This window comes from Dermochelys coriacea, chromosome 6 (genome assembly GCF_009764565.3).
Source record: "Dermochelys coriacea isolate rDerCor1 chromosome 6, rDerCor1.pri.v4, whole genome shotgun sequence".
NCBI lineage: Eukaryota > Metazoa > Chordata > Testudines > Dermochelyidae > Dermochelys > Dermochelys coriacea.
This window is the reverse complement of record NC_050073.1, coordinates 22,895,600-22,912,303: the sequence shown is the minus strand read 5'-3', so window position 1 is coordinate 22,912,303 and position 16,704 is coordinate 22,895,600. Positions and strand designations below refer to the sequence as shown.

The following is a 16,704-nucleotide window of genomic DNA, read 5'->3' as shown; positions in this document are numbered from 1 at the left end:
GTGCATAGCTAGTTGTTCCCTGCATTTTGCTGGCCTGGTGGGTGTGATCTATTCAACAAGAGAATAGACTAAAAAAAGAAAAGAATACTATCACTGTTGGCCTCCTGTTCTTAAAAGTAGCCATCTGCACATCCCCAAGCTCTCAAGGAATGGGTTGTCATTATCTTCCACACATCGCAAGTGCATCTAGAATGTGTCCACTCAGCACCCTGGGAAATCCTGGAATATTCCATAACTGCCAAGCACACACGTGCAATCCCAGAGCTGGCAAATTTGTATGAATAATTCAACTGCTCTGTAATGTGGGCTGGAAATAGCAAGGCTAGCTCCTTACAAAGGCCACAAATCCATCATTTTGAAATGTCAGGCCTTTGTTGCCTAAAATAGGCTTTTTGTCTTCTTTTTCATGCATGCTACACATAACGTTTATTTTTGTTTAGAGCACACAGTGTAATTGCCACCAGAAACAAGAGGATGGGTGGTTAAGAAGCTAGAAGGAGCCAGCTCATAGTGGTTGGGCTCAATAAGGACTAAATGCTCCTTCCCACCCACATGTGGACAAAAGAAGCCTAAAATTCAATCAGATTGTTGTGGTGGGGTGGGCCACTGGGGTATGCCTGTGTCAGCTGACTCCGACTCGCGGGGCTCAGGTTGCAGGGCTATAAAATTGCTGGGTAGATGTTCGGGCTCTAGCTGGAGTCTGTACTCTGGTACTCTGCGAGGGAGGGTGGGGATGGGGAGGTCCCAGAGCGCAGGCTCCAGCCAAAGCCTGAATATCTACACTGCAGTTTTGCAGTCTGATCCCCGTGAGCCGGAGTCAGCTGACACGGGCCAGAAGCGAGTGCTTAATTGCAGTGTAGACATACCCTGAGAGAATGCTCAGGAAGCTCCATTCATCTGGCCTGGGATGGAATTCTGCTCCATGGTGTCGCTATGCACTGCAGCATTATGGGGTTATGGATATGGCAAAAATTTAGCGGGGAGGGGGGAGCAGCTGCTATGCAGCTCCACAAACCTAAGAGCCCTTTATTGGGGTTGTACAGGGATTGGAGCTGTTACTATAGCCGAGGGACAGCAGTAGTGTCATTCTAAATGACTGGATTCGTAGAGTGGATTCTTGCTTCTTGCAGTGGCTCCTCTGTGTAGCCCACATTTATTTGGATTATGCATGAGAATGTGGTGTGGTCTACATCAGCATGAGCTGAGCTTCTCTAAGTACCCTCAGTTCACGACTCCTTTCAGGGACTTAAAATAACTTGGCTGTGAGCGGTTTCTGGATCTGGATCGTGTTGGCTGGCGGGGAGGGAGTGGTGGCAATGTGCATTATAGGAAAGATTGACCCAGAGAAGGAAGGAATCCTAGGTTAAGGTCCAGATTCAGTGAAGCGCTTACACATGTGCTTGATGTCCATGGAAATTAAGTAGGTGCCTAAAATTAAACACGTGCTTAAGAGCTTTGCTGAATCGGGGCCTTAATGTCCTCGCACTGTTAGATCTGGAGAGGACTCTTTGTCACTGGTAATGGAGTCTGCAGGTGCTCCAAGGCCATTTCAATAAGTGGTGTTGTCCACAGCAAGAGAGGCCCCTGAGTAGAGAGGCACTAGTGGGGAAATACTGACTATAAAGACAGGGAAAGGTTTCAGTGGCAAGGTGTAAATGCCTCGTCTGCATCCTGTCAATTAATTTCTTAATCTGGAATCATTCGCAGAGTTTGTTTAAAGAGCATATAAATAAAGTGGGATTACTTGTGTGAATAAACTGCTCACCAATGTCAGTAAAGGGGTCACAGTCTGGCCGCAACTGTCAGCTGCTCTGGTTTAGGTTAGTTGTATGTCTCTGTCACGTTTCTTCTGGAGAATGTACTGTGTGAACTGGAAGGTTTTTAACCTGTCAAGACTTCAGCTCAGTGTTTGTGCTTCTTCTGTGACTGCCACATTAGCGTAAAGAGCTAATACTTTATGCTGCTTTGAGTGTCATTAATGCCACTAAGTATTGCAGAAGAAACATATGACACCAAACACTGATCTTGGCAGCTAAATGCTCCGGGAAGGGCAGATTTTCATCTCTAATTTAAGTGTGGACATATGTCTTTTTGTAGATTTGTGATCTTCTGGATTTTGTTAATTGATTTAATTTAAGAACAGTGGGTGGGGGCAGGGGGAAAGGATTTCTGTTCTCCTTTCTCTTGCTCTTTCAGGCAAGCTCCATGAATGTTCGCCCATGTGCCACTCCCTTGGAAAGATGGCAAACCCCTATTTCCATTGAACAAGTATATTTCCTAATCTTTGGGAGAGGGCTGAATATCGTGCTATTCTTTAAACAACTGAGCAGAGTAAAGCAGCTGTGTCGTTTTAAATGACAGGGTATCTGACATCCAGAGGAGGGTGAGAGAGGCCACTTTGACTGAGTTTGAAGTGTCATTTTCAGAAACATTGTTCAAGTCCCCATTTCAAATATCTGCATATAGTTCCAATAACTGGAATTTGAACAAAGGGTTCTGTTTCCAGAGTGCTCTGTGTGTGTGTTGGGAAGTGGGAACAAATATTTCTGGGAAGAGGCTAAATAAAACGACATCTTGTCACAGAGGGATTTTCTGAGTTTGGCCTGTAAAAAGAGGACCTTTTTCTATCGAATACAATGAATAGAGCTTGTTGGAGACTGACCTTTTCTCCATCTGTGAACAGTATGAAAACTACATTTAGATGGACCTTCATTAGCTCAATGTGTGTTAATTAGTGAAATACTATGTTGATCTTGACATGAATTCATTGGCAAGATAGATATTACTTATTATGCATATTGCAGTAGGGCTCAGCAACTGCCTATGAAATCAGAGTCCTGTTCTGGGGGTAGACACAGTCCTTAGTTTACAATCTAAACTGTAATCCTCCAATCCAATCTGCATGAGTAGACGCATATGCAGAGTCCTGTTGAATTCTACTGTAAGGCCCATTCACATAGACCAGTTTGCATGATTAGACCCTAAGAGATTAAAAGACCTATGCTCCAGGGAGGAAAAATACAACACATATTGCAAATATGTTTCTGAAGAAAAGAGCCAGCATACTTGGGGTAATTAATACACTGCACTGTAACTTCTAAATCCTTGATTTTTACGTTTTTTCTTCACCCTGGCTTTGAGATGGGAATTCACTGCTTCACCATTTGCTCATACCTTTTTAGAGCTGTGCATAGTTTTAGCCATCTGACACTTCCTGTTTGATTCAACTCAGAGCTACACTTATACAACCTTGCATAGATTCTCTGAAATTGTATATGTTTGCAGGCCTTTCTGTCGTGCTCATCATCATAGTATTTGAGTGCCTGCTCTTATGGAAGATGATCTTTGCATATGATGCGGTTAGAGAACAATTCTGGGGAAAGTGCTCCTTTCTGTGACAGGGTTCAGGAACAGACAAACTACTTTGGGGAATGTGAGTGCTGCACCCTGGCAGATTCTCTAGGGGAAAATACCACCAACAATTGGGGCTTGATCCAAAACCAGTTGAAGTCAATGGAAGGACTGCTGCATCAGTCAGCCCCAGGGCATTGCAGTTAACAGCAGTAGCAGAATTTTATGCATATGTGCTGTGTGACTGGTACCTGATAGGGGGTTGTATGTGTCACGGATAGGATCCATAGAAGCAAATTCTCATACAGAGCAGGGAAAGCTCAGTGCTAGTGTAATTTGAAAATGTTCTGTTTTACCAACAGCTTGAGTGTCCTCATTTTTCTAAGGTCAAGGCCAACTCATTTTACATTTCACTAGAACATGCAGTAACATTGACTGATAACCTCAGAACATCCCATTGCTGATGTAATATGAGCTGATTTACAATTAATCAAATGACAAGATTTTCACTGAACTCCTAATGGATAATGATGGAGCATCTCTTCTCTTGTCTAGATAGGAAGCAATAAGATGAACACTGAGGGAAAAACACTCTGATCTTATTTTTTTTAATCTGCATTGATTTTGTTTTAAATAGCTTCCTTTTTTACCTCAGCAATTAGCAAGTAGAAAATCAGTCCTGCTGGGCTGAAGCAGGTTCGTGTAGTCTGAGTTGTTGCTTGTCAACTCAGCCTTCCACAACACCCAGGAAAATGTATGACTTTGCTCCATCTGGCTTACTGCCCCATCCTCAGTGGGGCACAGATTGAGTTAAGGAACTAAGCCATTTGCTATGCCGTTTGACCCTCACTGTTCAGCCAAACACTGTTAAAAACTGATTGAAAACATGACTCTACATTTGGTTTAAAGGCAAGGCCAGTGGAAATAGGAGCTAGAATATGATAGTTTTGCAACTCCTAGGCCAGAATTTTCAAAAAGGTTCGGCCCCCATGCTCAGGAGCCAGATTTTCGGATGAGCTCAGCTCCTTTGAAAGCCTGGCCATTAGCATTGCAAGGGGAACTGCAGGGCACTCAGCACTTTTGAAAATATGGCTCTCATTAAGGTGCCTAAGTGGGATCTGAGTTCTGGTGAGAATCTGGTCCCATTTGTTAAGCCCTTGAAAATCAGGCCCCCAGAGTGTACTTTTACCATTTTATTTATGCTCAGACCTCAACGTAAGTGTGTTTTCTTTTGCGCTGTGAATGCAGTCCTATTGTGTTTATGGTTGTGAACCCTCCAGGATTACCCTGGAGTCTCCAGGTATTACAGATTAATCTTTAATTAGAGATTACGTCATGTGATGAAATCTCCAGGAATACCTCCAACCAGAATTGGCATCCCTAGTTGTGGTCCGTATTACTGAAATTTTGTCAAAAGTAAATTTACTTTTGCTTGATCTGCATTATCAAACAAAACACTCTGTTATTTCTCAACCCCTTCCTTGGGGCTTCTCAGCACCTGTTGTCTCCAGACTGCAAGCTCCTTGGGGCAGGGACTGACCTCATTTTGTGTCCTGTATAGCATCCAGCAAACATGCGAAGAACTACAAAAGAATCTCACAAAACTGGGTGACTGGGCAACAAAATGGCAGATGAAATGTAATGTTGATAAATGAAAGTAATGCACATTGGAAAACATAATCCTAACGATACATATACAATGATGGGGTCTAAATTAGCTGTTACCACTCAAGAAAGAGTTCCTGGAGTCACTGTGGATAGTTCTCTGAAATCATCCACTCAATGTGCAGTGGCAGTCAAAAAAGAGAACAGACTGTTGGGAATCATCAAGAAAGGGATAGATAATAGGACAGAAAATATCATGTTGCCTCTATATAAATCCATGGTACACCCACACCTTGAATACTGCGTGCAGCTGTGGTCTCCCCATCTCAAAAAAGACATATTGGAATTGGAAAAGATTCAGAAAAGGGCACAAAAATTAAGGTTATAGAATGGCTTCTGCATGAGGAGAAATTAATAAGATGGGGACTTTTCAGTTAGGAAAAGAGGTGACTAAGTGGGGGTTTTATAGAGGTCTATAAAATCATGAGTGGTATAGAGAAAGTAAATAAGGAAATGTTATTTACTCCTTCTCATAATACAGGAACAAGGGGCCACCAAATGAAATTAATAGGTGGCAGATTTAAAACAAACACAAGAAAGTATTTTTTCACTCAACGCACTGTCAGCCTCTGGAACTCCTTGCCAGAGGGTGTTGTAAAGGCCAATACTATAACGGGGTTCAAAAGGAAGCTAGATAGATTCATGGAAGACAGGTCCATCAATGGCCATTAGCCAGGATGGGCAGGAATGGTGTCTCTGGCCTCTGTTTGCCAGAAGCTGGGATTGGGTGACAGGGCTTGGATCACTTGATGATAACCTGTCTGTTCATTCCCTTTGGGGCACCTGCCATTGGCCACTGTCAGAGGACAGGATACTGGGCTTGATGGACCTTTGGTCTGACCCAGTATGGCCGTTCTTATGTTCCTTTGTAAGCATATTGTTTGGGCATAAAAATATAATAAAAAGAAAAAGGACTGGAACCCCAACTTAATATTTGTGTTTGTACAGTGAATAGTGCATTTGGACTCTTCTAGGACCCAAGCTTCCAGGACAGGAGAGCTCAGTGAGTGAAAAAACTACGTTTCAGATGTATAGGTCTTAAAGCAGGGGTGGGCAAACTACAGCTTGGGGCCACATCCGGCACGCCAGATGTTTTAATCTTGCCCTCAAGCTCCCACTGGAGAGGATGCTTTGGGCTGGAGCCAAGGGGTTTGGAGGGCGGGAGGGGGATCGAGGGGTTTGGAGGGGCCCAAACGCTGCCCCTGCAGCTCCCATTGGCCAGGAACCGCGGCCAATGAGAGATGCTGGGGCAGTGCGTGAGGACAGGGCAACGCGCAGAGCTGCCTGGCCGTGCCACCATGTAGGAGCCGGAGGAGGTACACGCTGCTGCTTCTGGGAGCTGCTTGAGGTAAACGCCACCCAGAGTCTGTACGCCTGACCCCCTCCTGCACCCCAACCCTCTGCCCGAGCCCTGATCCTCGATCCCCCTCCCACCCTCAAAACCCCTTGGTCCCAGCCTGAAGCACCCTCCTGCACCCCTAATCCTCACCCCCAGCCCCACCCCAGAGCCCACACCCCCAGCCAGAGCCCTCACATCCCCCCCACACCCGAACCCCCTGCCCCAGCCTGGAGCCCCCTCCTGCACCCTGAACTCCTCATGTCTGGCCGTACCCCAGAGCTCTCACCCCCCACACACCCCAACCCCCAATTTCATGGGCATTCATAGCCCGCCATTCAATTTCCATACCCAGATGTGGCCCTCGGGCCAAAAAGTTTGCCTACCCCGTCTTAAAGGTACGAATGAGGAAAAGCTGATTTATTCCTGCCACCTCCCTCAAAACTGGGGTAAACTGAAGCACTCACATACTATGGTGATGGTCTCACTATAAGAACCTTGATGGACAGTATGACCGCTTGTGCTAGAACTGCAACCCAGTTAATTATAGATATGGGCATGAGCCCCAAAGTTTGGATACAGATCCAAACTTCCTCTGAAGGCTAAGGGTATTTAGCAGTGGTACAGACTGGTCCCTGGTTAATTAGCAGTCCACGTGTGTATAGTCACATCAGCAGCAAGAAGTCCCATATGAAGATGTACTGCAAAGCTTGAATTGTCTATTCCCTGCACACATGAAATATGAAGCCATTGAGAATGGAACTCCTAGGGAAATGATTAATGGAAACCTTGGAAATCTGACAGCTATACCACTGAGCCTGTCTGTACTGAGAGATGAAAGGTCTGGCATCAATAGAGCTATACTGTACTAGGAAGCTTGAAAGAGCATTGCTTCCCCTGCTTTTCTCTCTCTGTCTTCCTCTTCCTTATTTGCAGCTGTAAGTGTTACCATAGGATGGATCAAGGAAACACAGACAGCTGGTGAATTGGTGAGTGAAGAGTAGTTTCCCCATGATATCTGGAGGAGCGTCTTTGTTAAACGAGATGTACTTTAAGGGTTCAGAAATGTTGAAAAGCATTAAGTAGTGATATCAAAAATACTTGGTTTTTTTTCTCTTGTGAGAAGAAAGTGTTTGGAGCCTGATATTGCTATGGAGAGCTTTGAATACACCTTTGATAATCCTCAGGTGCCAGACATCATATTAAATCCAAGCTGCCCATGTGGTTCCCGACCAGAATGCTTTTCCTGTGTACTCCTCATTTTGTTCAGGAATGCTTAAACTTCCAGCCCAGGGGCTGTTGCCAGTAGCACATTATGATGCCACACAGGAAATCTGAGCACAGGAGCAATGCTGAGACTTCTGTTTCCCATCTGGGCAGCAGCTGGCAAAACTACAGATGAGACTCTTTCCGTTTCTTGGAGTGGGGGCCATTTTGCAGCATGCTCACCCCATGTCTTCCTAATAGCTGATCTTGGAGGTACCTTAGCAGCAGCCAGGCAAGTTTGTTAGGATGCAGGAGATGGAGAGGACAAGGCCTTATTCAGGGGGAAATGAAGTTCCAGAACAATAGGGATGGTGAATTAAATTCCCACTCCCATTGTCTCTTGTTCTTTAAGAGCTAGTTGTTTGACCCTTACTCTCTTTCAGGCACACTTACTCATGCAAGCAACCCCCCTGAAGCTAACGGAACCACTCATGTGAACAAGTTGTCCACCAGTGTGAGTAAGTATTGCACAGTCAAGTCCTAAAACATCAGGGGTTGGGATTTGTGTGTTCTGCTGCTGCAGGGGTTGGGGAGAGGATATACTGCATTGCTCAGTATTAACTCCTCCAGCCAATTAAGCAGCAGAATTAACTGGAAGGAGCCCCATTCAGAGTACGTCTACACTAAAAACTTAAGTTGACCTATGTTAGGTCAACATACAGCCATTGCAGTAATTCCTTCAGAGGTGCATGTCCACATGGGCCTCCTTCGGTCGGCAGTGTGTCCCCTCACCAGGAGCACTTCCACTGATGTAAAGGGACAGTGTGGGAAGCTGAGAGCCCAGTCTCAGCTCTGCTGGCAGCTCCCTGGTTGGGAGCCCGGCTGCCCCACAGGCTTCTGGGATCCCGATTGGCTGTTCCCCCCACCTTAGCCCCCACAGCTCCCTGCCAGGAGCTGGGTCCAGTCACCCAGCTCTCCAGTGGAACAGGGGGCCAGCTAGGTTCTGGGTTTTCTTGTCAATTTCACGCTTCACTGGAGCCATGAAACTGACAAGAGAGCTAACAGCCAATGGAAGTAACTTTATCTACTGAAACTGCTTCGGGCCCCACATCTCTTGTGGAGATGGAGTTATTATGTTGGGATAGTAGTGCACTTACATTGGTGGGACAAGACTGAAGCATAGACAGACATAATTAGGTTGACATAAGGCAGCTTATGTCAACCTCACTGTGTAGTGTAGACCAGGCCTCAGTCTTTCTCAGATGATAGCTGCAACATGGGGTCTTGAAGGTAGATGTTAAAATTCAAAATATTTTGCCATAACAAGGTGCACAATTCTTACAAAAGAAAAACTGGGGGGGGGGAATGGGGAGAGGGTGGACAGAGAAATTAAGACTCCTTGCCCAAAGAACAGTTTGCATAGTGGTTTGGATTGTGAAGAGAAGTAAATAGAAAAGGCTCTGAGGATGCCAACGCTGAACAAAACAGTTTATCTACCAAAGTAAAGGGGAAACATGAGTTTTCCCTGCCCTCATACATATTTTATTTATCACTAGCATAAAGAAAAGTGATCGGCCATTGTTTCCATTTCTTGTGCTTCATTTCCATTCATTACACTTGGTTGCGTAACCCAGTCAGTGCCTGAGAATGAGGTAGGGATGGTTTTCAAGAAGCAGTCCTTAGCGTTTCTAGATAAGCAGAAGCTTCCTCTGCGGCACCTAAGACTGAACCATTTACTCAGAAAGTGAGGTCATTTGACATGAGCCCATTGTCTTTCGGGAATAGCATTTTAGCAAAGAAAATAATTTTTACTTGAGGTCTTATCAACGTTTCTTCTTTGTGTGTATGTGAGGTGGAGCGGGGGTGCAAGGGAGAGAGCAGAAGCCTCAAAAGAAGCTCACAAATTTCTGAGTTGAAATAGCATTGAACATCAGAGAAGCTGTGTTCAGATAAACTCCCCAAAGTTTGGATACTTAACCTAACCTAGTGTGTCTGAAAAATCAGGGCCTGAGCTTGCTCCCAATTGAAATCAATGGCAAAATTCCCACTGAAATCAACAGCAGCAGGATCAGGTGCTTTGGCTCTGGATGCCCAATTAACGATGTACAAAACGCCACTGCTAGGAATTGGTCTGGTGATGGCACCTTACTGCAGTTCTGGCTCATTTACATTTGGCTGGTGGAGAGTCAGATCCTGAATTTACCATAAGATGACTATCTTGCGCTACTAAATTCTTCTGGATCCTGATCAAAATTCTCCCTTGTGCACGCATGTCAGCTGCAGCCATTTGAAAGCTGCCCCTTGGTCTTACCACCACTACATAGATGAAGTAAAATGCTCCCTTTTCATCTTTTAAATCAACACCACACAAGGCTCACTCATGTACTTCTTCTTCCCTCCCGCCCCCTCCCCGTCATTCGCTTAGTTCTGCAGACTTTAGTCTGTATTTTGCCAGTGGAATTTTTAAACTGAACTCCCCACAGAAGTCAATGAGGAGTGTGGCTTAAAAATCAATGACCCAATATAGCCCAAAGTAAAACTATAGTACATCTTTCCTAAATCACCTGGGGATCAGAGTCTTACAGAGGTTGAGGGAAGTAATTGCTATCATTCAGGGGATGGTTTGTGGGGGAAAATCTGCTGAGCTAGGTTTAAAAGAACAGCCATTGTGAACTGGAGCTGTCCACGTTCTGAAACACAGTTTGCTTCGCACTACTTTGTGAGTTTTGATTTGATCTGTCCTGACATAGCTAAGTGGCTCGTACCTAAACACCCATAAAAATGCTCACTTGTCTTATGCTTGTTATTGGTTTATGGAACTGCTACTGATAATCGAAGGAAAAAGCGTTGCATGCTCAGTTATTTTCCTGCTTGATTTATGCTCATTTACCAGGCTAGGCAGCGTACATACCATACACATACTATACCGTAGAGAAACATACTAATATCGGTGTGTAATAAGAGATAAAGATCAAATATCAGCATTTTGCAATGGCTTCTTGGAATGGATGGCTTAATCAGTTTTTGGAAGAAGAAATTACATTAGAAAACATGATTTTCAAAGACTTGAGAGTTTTGAGTTTACATCCATTCTAATGGAATATTTAAGGGGGGAAGTTTCAGTGTCGTTCTAATCCTTTCCATTTCATTCTGTATGTTTGTTTTTGTTTATTTTCTGCCATGCAGTTGTCAGTTTCAGCGACTTAACAGAGCTCTACTGACATAGATTACTATTAGTATACAGGATTATTACTGTTATTTATTTATATTGTGGTAGTGCCTAGAGGCCCTGCTCTGGAATCAAAACTTCATTGTACTAGGTACTGTACACACCTAGTAAAAAAAAAAAAAAGACAGCCCTTGCCCTAAAGAGCTTACAATCTTAGCACATGATGAGAGACAACAGGTGAATAACACAAACAAATGGAGGGAAGGAGCAAGGTAACCCAGAAACATTCATGATTAATAGAATAAGCAGCGGTCGCAGCATACCACCTCTCTAGCTATAAAGTGAAAAAGGCTTGTGACTAGCAGAGAAATGGAAGATAATTTCTCAGAAATGTTTTTTTCCTGATGAAACAGCCTTCAGCAGAATGTTTGCCTTTTGATTAGTGTTTACAGTGCTTTTTCAGTTTAGAAAGTCTTTTTAGCTACTTTTTGCAAATCCCGAGCCAAACTCTGCTAATCTGTGACCACATGAGGCTTCTTCTATGCACAGAGATTATAATTGGCTGTGAAATACTGTATAAGGATTTTGCGTGATAAACTGTAGAAAATTATATTCCTTTGAATTGAAATATGGCCTATTCCCTAACCGTTACACACATGGGACCAGATATTGCAAGCTGCTTGAGAAAGGCCTAATCATGTGTTTAGCTCCTATGGAAGACAACGGGATTTAAGCATACGCTTTAAGTACTTTCCTCAATCAGCACTTAGCTGGTGGGACTAGTTCAGGGTCTGTAGCTCAGTTTTGAAAATAAATTCTTTACATTTGTGTTTTTCATTTGTTTAATACCTTTAAGCATATGACTATAGCATTTCATATGAGTGACAGAGAAATGATGTCACAATTAGTATTATTCTTATTTATGACTGTTTATCTCTTACCTGGACAGACACATAGTGATGACTTCATGCCCTTTTGGTGTTGCAATTCAGGTCATTCATTTTTACAGGGAAATTTAAAATATTGCAGGTGTTGATTTTCAGAATTTTAAATTAAAATACAAATTCTACAACTCAGCAGCATGTTCAGGTTTCTCAGAGACTGACAGTGCTTAGTATACTGTGTGACCAAATTCTGCTGTTACATAATTGAAAATCCAAAGTAATGCTTTTGAATTCAGTGGCCTTTCTCTGGTGTAACAGCTGAGTTGAATTTGGTCCAAAAAGTATTAGGTTTGGGATTTCCCAAGAAGCCTAAGTGAACTGAGAAGGAATTTGGGCACCTAACATTTACGTTCATTAGAAAATCTCTGGTCTTGTACAGTCAGCCGTGATGTAAAGGAAGGTGTCCAAAACCTCCACTGCCTTTTCTTGGCATGACAGTGTGTTTTTCCAGCCAGCCTGAAAGCAAACCTGTTCCTTGCCTCGGAATTGTGCAGCTCATGTTCAGTGATTTAGCTGGCACTACGAGTAGTCTTTGCTGTTGAGCTTTCATTTCAGAGGTGTGCCAGACTTAGCAGGCAGATCCAAATTTAGGTCTCTGCCTTTAAATGAAATACAAGATCTAGGATGCATCTGATGAAGTGAGCTGTAGCTCACGAAAGCTTATGCTCAAATAAATTTGTTAGTCTCTAAGGTGCCACAAGTACTCCTTTTCTTTTTGCGAATACAGACTAACACGGCTGCTACTCTGAAACAAGATCTAGGATGCCTCTTTTAGGATATCTAGACACCATCTGCCAATGACAAACCTTACTGGCCACTACATACATCACAGTTACTTCCACAGACCTAAATATACTAGGCTGCTGACTGTTTTGTTATTAATGTAATCAATATAGGCTCTTATAATGCCTGAGGCACAGTCCTTAATGAATCTGTGGTGATGTCCAAACCAAAGCAGAAAGCAGCAGCTTTCAATCAGGGACAACATGCAAGTGAAATCCTTCATCGTCATCAATGCCCTGCATATTTTTGCCCCTGCTATTCTCACTTCTTTACGTTTGGCTTGCTCCACTTGCCCAACTGCTTCTTTCATCTGCTTTTCGTGACTCTCAGCTTCATGACTTTGATGATGGGGCCTCTGTGTGTGGAATAAGATTCCAGTCCTCTTCTCTGTTCTCCTTCATATCCCTTTAAAACCCCCCTCTTTTAAAGAATCCCAACAATCTCTCCACACTCTCTTAAGGTGCCGTGTTTTTATGTGTTTGTTTCTTTGCCTTGTGTTATATGGTTTATAAGGTTGTCAGAGCAGGGACAAGGGGCACAAAGGGAATATAACCTGGTGTCAGCTGGCTGGGTGAAAATTCCTCCAGCAAAAGGGAGTTCTCAACTGGTATAAGGCTGGTACAGCCAGCTCTTATGCCAGCTAGGGTTGTCAACTGTCTAATCACACAAACCCAAACACCCTTCCCCTGCCTCCTGCCCTGCCCCTTCCCCAAGGCCCTGCCTCTGCCCTGCCTATTCTCAGAGGCCCCGCCCCACTCACTCTATCCCCCCTCTCTCCATTGCTCACTCTCCCCCACCCTCACTCACTTTCACCTGGCTGGGGCAGGGAGTTGGGGTACAGGAGGGGTTGCGGACTCTGGGCTGGGGCTGAGGGGTTCAGAGTGTGGGAGGAGGCTCTGGGCTGAGCCTGGGGCAGGAGGTTGGGGTGCAAGAAGGTGTGCGGGGTGCAAGCTCTGGGAGGGAGTTTGGGTGCAGGAGGGGGCTCAGGGCTGAGGCAGGGGTTGGGGTGCAGAAAGAGGTGGGGGGGGTGGACTCCATCTGGGCGGCACTTACCTTGGGTGGCTCTTGGGTGACGGTGCAACAGGGCTAAGGCACACTCCCTGCCTGCCCTGGCCCCATGCCATTCCTGAAGTGGCTGGCACATCCCTGTGGCCCCTGGGGAGGAGAAGGAGGTACCACACGCTGCCCCTGCCTGCAGGCACCACCCCTGCAGCTCCCATTAGCCGCAGTTCCCAGCCAATGGGAGCTGCGGAGTTGGCACGCGGGCAGCAAATGGAGGCCCCTGCCACCCCAGGGGCTGAAGGGATGTGCCAGCTGCTTCCGGGAGCGGCGCAAGTCTAAGGCAGGCAGGGAGCCTGCCTTAGCCCTGCTGCGCCGCTGGACTTTTAGCGGCTTAAAATCTTCCGGTTTGGCTTCAGTAGCCTCCAGCAGATAGAGCCTGATTCTGAGAGACTCCCAGCAAAAGCAGGAGGGTTGGCAACCCTAGTTGCCAACCTGGTATAGGGGAAGTGTTCTAGGAGGGAGGGAGCATAACAGGATAAGAAGAGGGTGGAGTGGAGCTCTCCTATGGCAATTCTCAACTGGTGTGGACCATAGCCAGCTGTTGTAAGTTAGAACAGCACCTAGGCTACTCTAACTCACCTCAGTGCCAGTTGATAATCAGGCCCCAGAGCTGGATTGATAGGGAAGAGATGGCCCTAGGCAGAGACATATGTAGCATGTAATGTGTTATGTGTACAGCTCTGGAGGCCAAATGTCCCCTTCTATATGTTTTAGAGTCACTGAATGATTTGATATGATTTTTTTCTAAAGATTATCCTTAGTTAAACTATTAAAATGTATTTTTATGACTCTTTGCACCTTTGGCATCAACATCTAACAGCTGGGTAAGAGTCACTGCTTTCTAAAATTAACTCCAACTTAAAGCACGATAATAACAGCAGCCCTATAAGCTTGTAGCCTACTTACTTTTTCATTGTGTTTATACTTCAGAAACACTTGAGGGTAAATGCATTAACCCAGGTCTGTATTTGTAGGTGTATATGGATACAGTATTTTTTTACACATTTTTAGTAGCTAATGTTTGGCTAATAAAATAAAACTGAGCAATGCTATTGCATTTTTATCAGTTGCTGATTTATTCAGTGCCTCTTTCATTTTGTTCATGAAGGAATTTGATTCTTAGAACCTGCACAAACAACTGCAACTCTTTAACACATGCATCAATTGGTGCATTCTCCATCAAGTCCTGTTCTCCGAAGCTCCTGATCTGTTTGAGTCCATATCTAATTCCAATAGAAGAGCAACATGTCAAGGATTGTGGGTAGGGCTGTCAATTAATTGCAGTTAACTCATGTGATTAACTCAAAAAAATTAATCGTGATTAATTGCAGTTTTAATCACACTATTAAACGATAGAATACCAATTGAAATTTATTAAATATTTTGGGATTTTTTCTACATTTTCAAATATATTGATTTAAATGACAACACAGAATACAAAGTGTACAGTGCTTGCTTTATATCATTATTGTTATTGCAGATATTTGCATTGTAAAAATTATAAACCAAAGAAATAATATTTTTAAATTCACCGCATACATGTACTGTAGGGCAATCTCTTTATCATGAAAGTGCAACTTACAAATGTAGATTTTTTTTTTGTTACGTAACTGCACTCAAAAACAAAACCATGTAAAACTTTAGAGCCTCCACTCAGTCCTATTTCTTGTTCAGCCAGTCGCTAAGAGAAACAAGTTTGTTTACATTTACGGGAGATAATGCCACCCGCTTCTTATTTACAATGTCACTTGAAAGTGAGAACAGACTTTCACATGGCACTTTTGTAGCCGTCATTGAAAGGTATTTATGCACCAGATATGCTAAACATTCATATGCCCCTTCATGCTTCCATGTGATGATGCTAGTTAAAAAATAATGTGTCAATTAAATTTGTGACTGAACTCTTTGGGGGGAGAATTGTACGTCTCCTGTTCTGTTTTACATGCATTCTGCCATATATTTCATGTTATAGCTGTCTTTAGTGATGACCCAGCACATGTTGTTCATTTTAAGAACACTTTCACTGCATATTTAATGAAATGCAAAGCAGGTACCAATGTGATATTTTTAAAGATAGCTACATCACTCCACCCAAGGTTTAAGAGTCTAAAGTGCCTTCCAAAATCTGAGGGGATGAGGTGTGGAGCATGCTTTCAGAAGTCTTAAAGAGCAACATTCCAATGTAGAAACTACAGAACCTGAACCACCAAAAAAGCAAATCAACATTCTGCTGGTGGCATCTGACTCAGATGATGAAAATGAACATGTGGTCGTCCGCACTGCTTAGGATCATTATCAAGTAGAATCCGTCATCAGTATGGACGCATGTCTTCTGGAATGGTGGTTGAAGCATGAAGGGACATATGAATATTTAACGCATCTGACAGGTAAATATCTTGTGACACTGGATACAACAGTGCCATGCGAATGCTTGTTCTCACTTTCAGGTGACATTGTAAACAAGAAACGGGCAGCATTATCTCCTGCAAATTTAAACATACATGTTTGTGTGAGCTATTGGCTGAACAAGAAGTAGGACTGAGTGGACTTGTAGACTCTAAAGCAGGGGTGGGCAAACTTTTTGGCCCAAGGGCCACATCTGGGTATAGAAATTGAATGGCGGGCCATGAATGCTCATGAAATTGGGGGTTGGGGTGTGGGAGGAGGTGAGGGCTCTGGCTGGGGGTGTGGGCTCTGTGGTGGGGCTGGGGATGAAGGATTGGGGGTGCAGGAGGGTGCTTCAGGCTGGGACTGAGGGGTTCGGAGGGCAGCAGGGGGATTGAGGATCAGGGCTGGGGCAGGGGGTTGGGGTGCAGGAGGCAGTCAGGGGTGCAGGCTCTGGGCGGCGCTTACCTCAAGCAGTTTGCAGAAGCAGCGGCATGTCCCGCCTCCGGCTCCTATGTGGTGCCGTGGCCAGACAGCTCTGCACGCTGCCCTGTCCTCAGGCACTGCCCCTGCATCTCCCATTGGCCACGGTTCCTGGCCAATGGGAGCTGTGGGGGAGTGTATGGGGCAGGGGCAGCGTGCAGAGCCCCTTGGCTGCCCATAGGTGTAGGAGACGGACAGGGGACATGCCATTGCTTCTGGGAACCGTGAGGAGCGGGGCAAGACCCCACCCCCGCTCACCAGCAGGAGCTTGAGGGCAGGATTAAAACATCTGGAGGGCCGGATGTGGGCCCTGAGCCGTA

At 44.6% G+C, this 16,704-nt stretch overlaps 1 protein-coding gene across 2 annotated transcripts in view; it reads left to right on the top strand.

Moving 5' to 3' along the window:
* Nucleotides 1-16,704, top strand: part of OSBPL5 (oxysterol binding protein like 5) — a 219,407-nt gene that overhangs the window by 25,980 nt on the left and 176,723 nt on the right. The window lies entirely within an intron of this gene.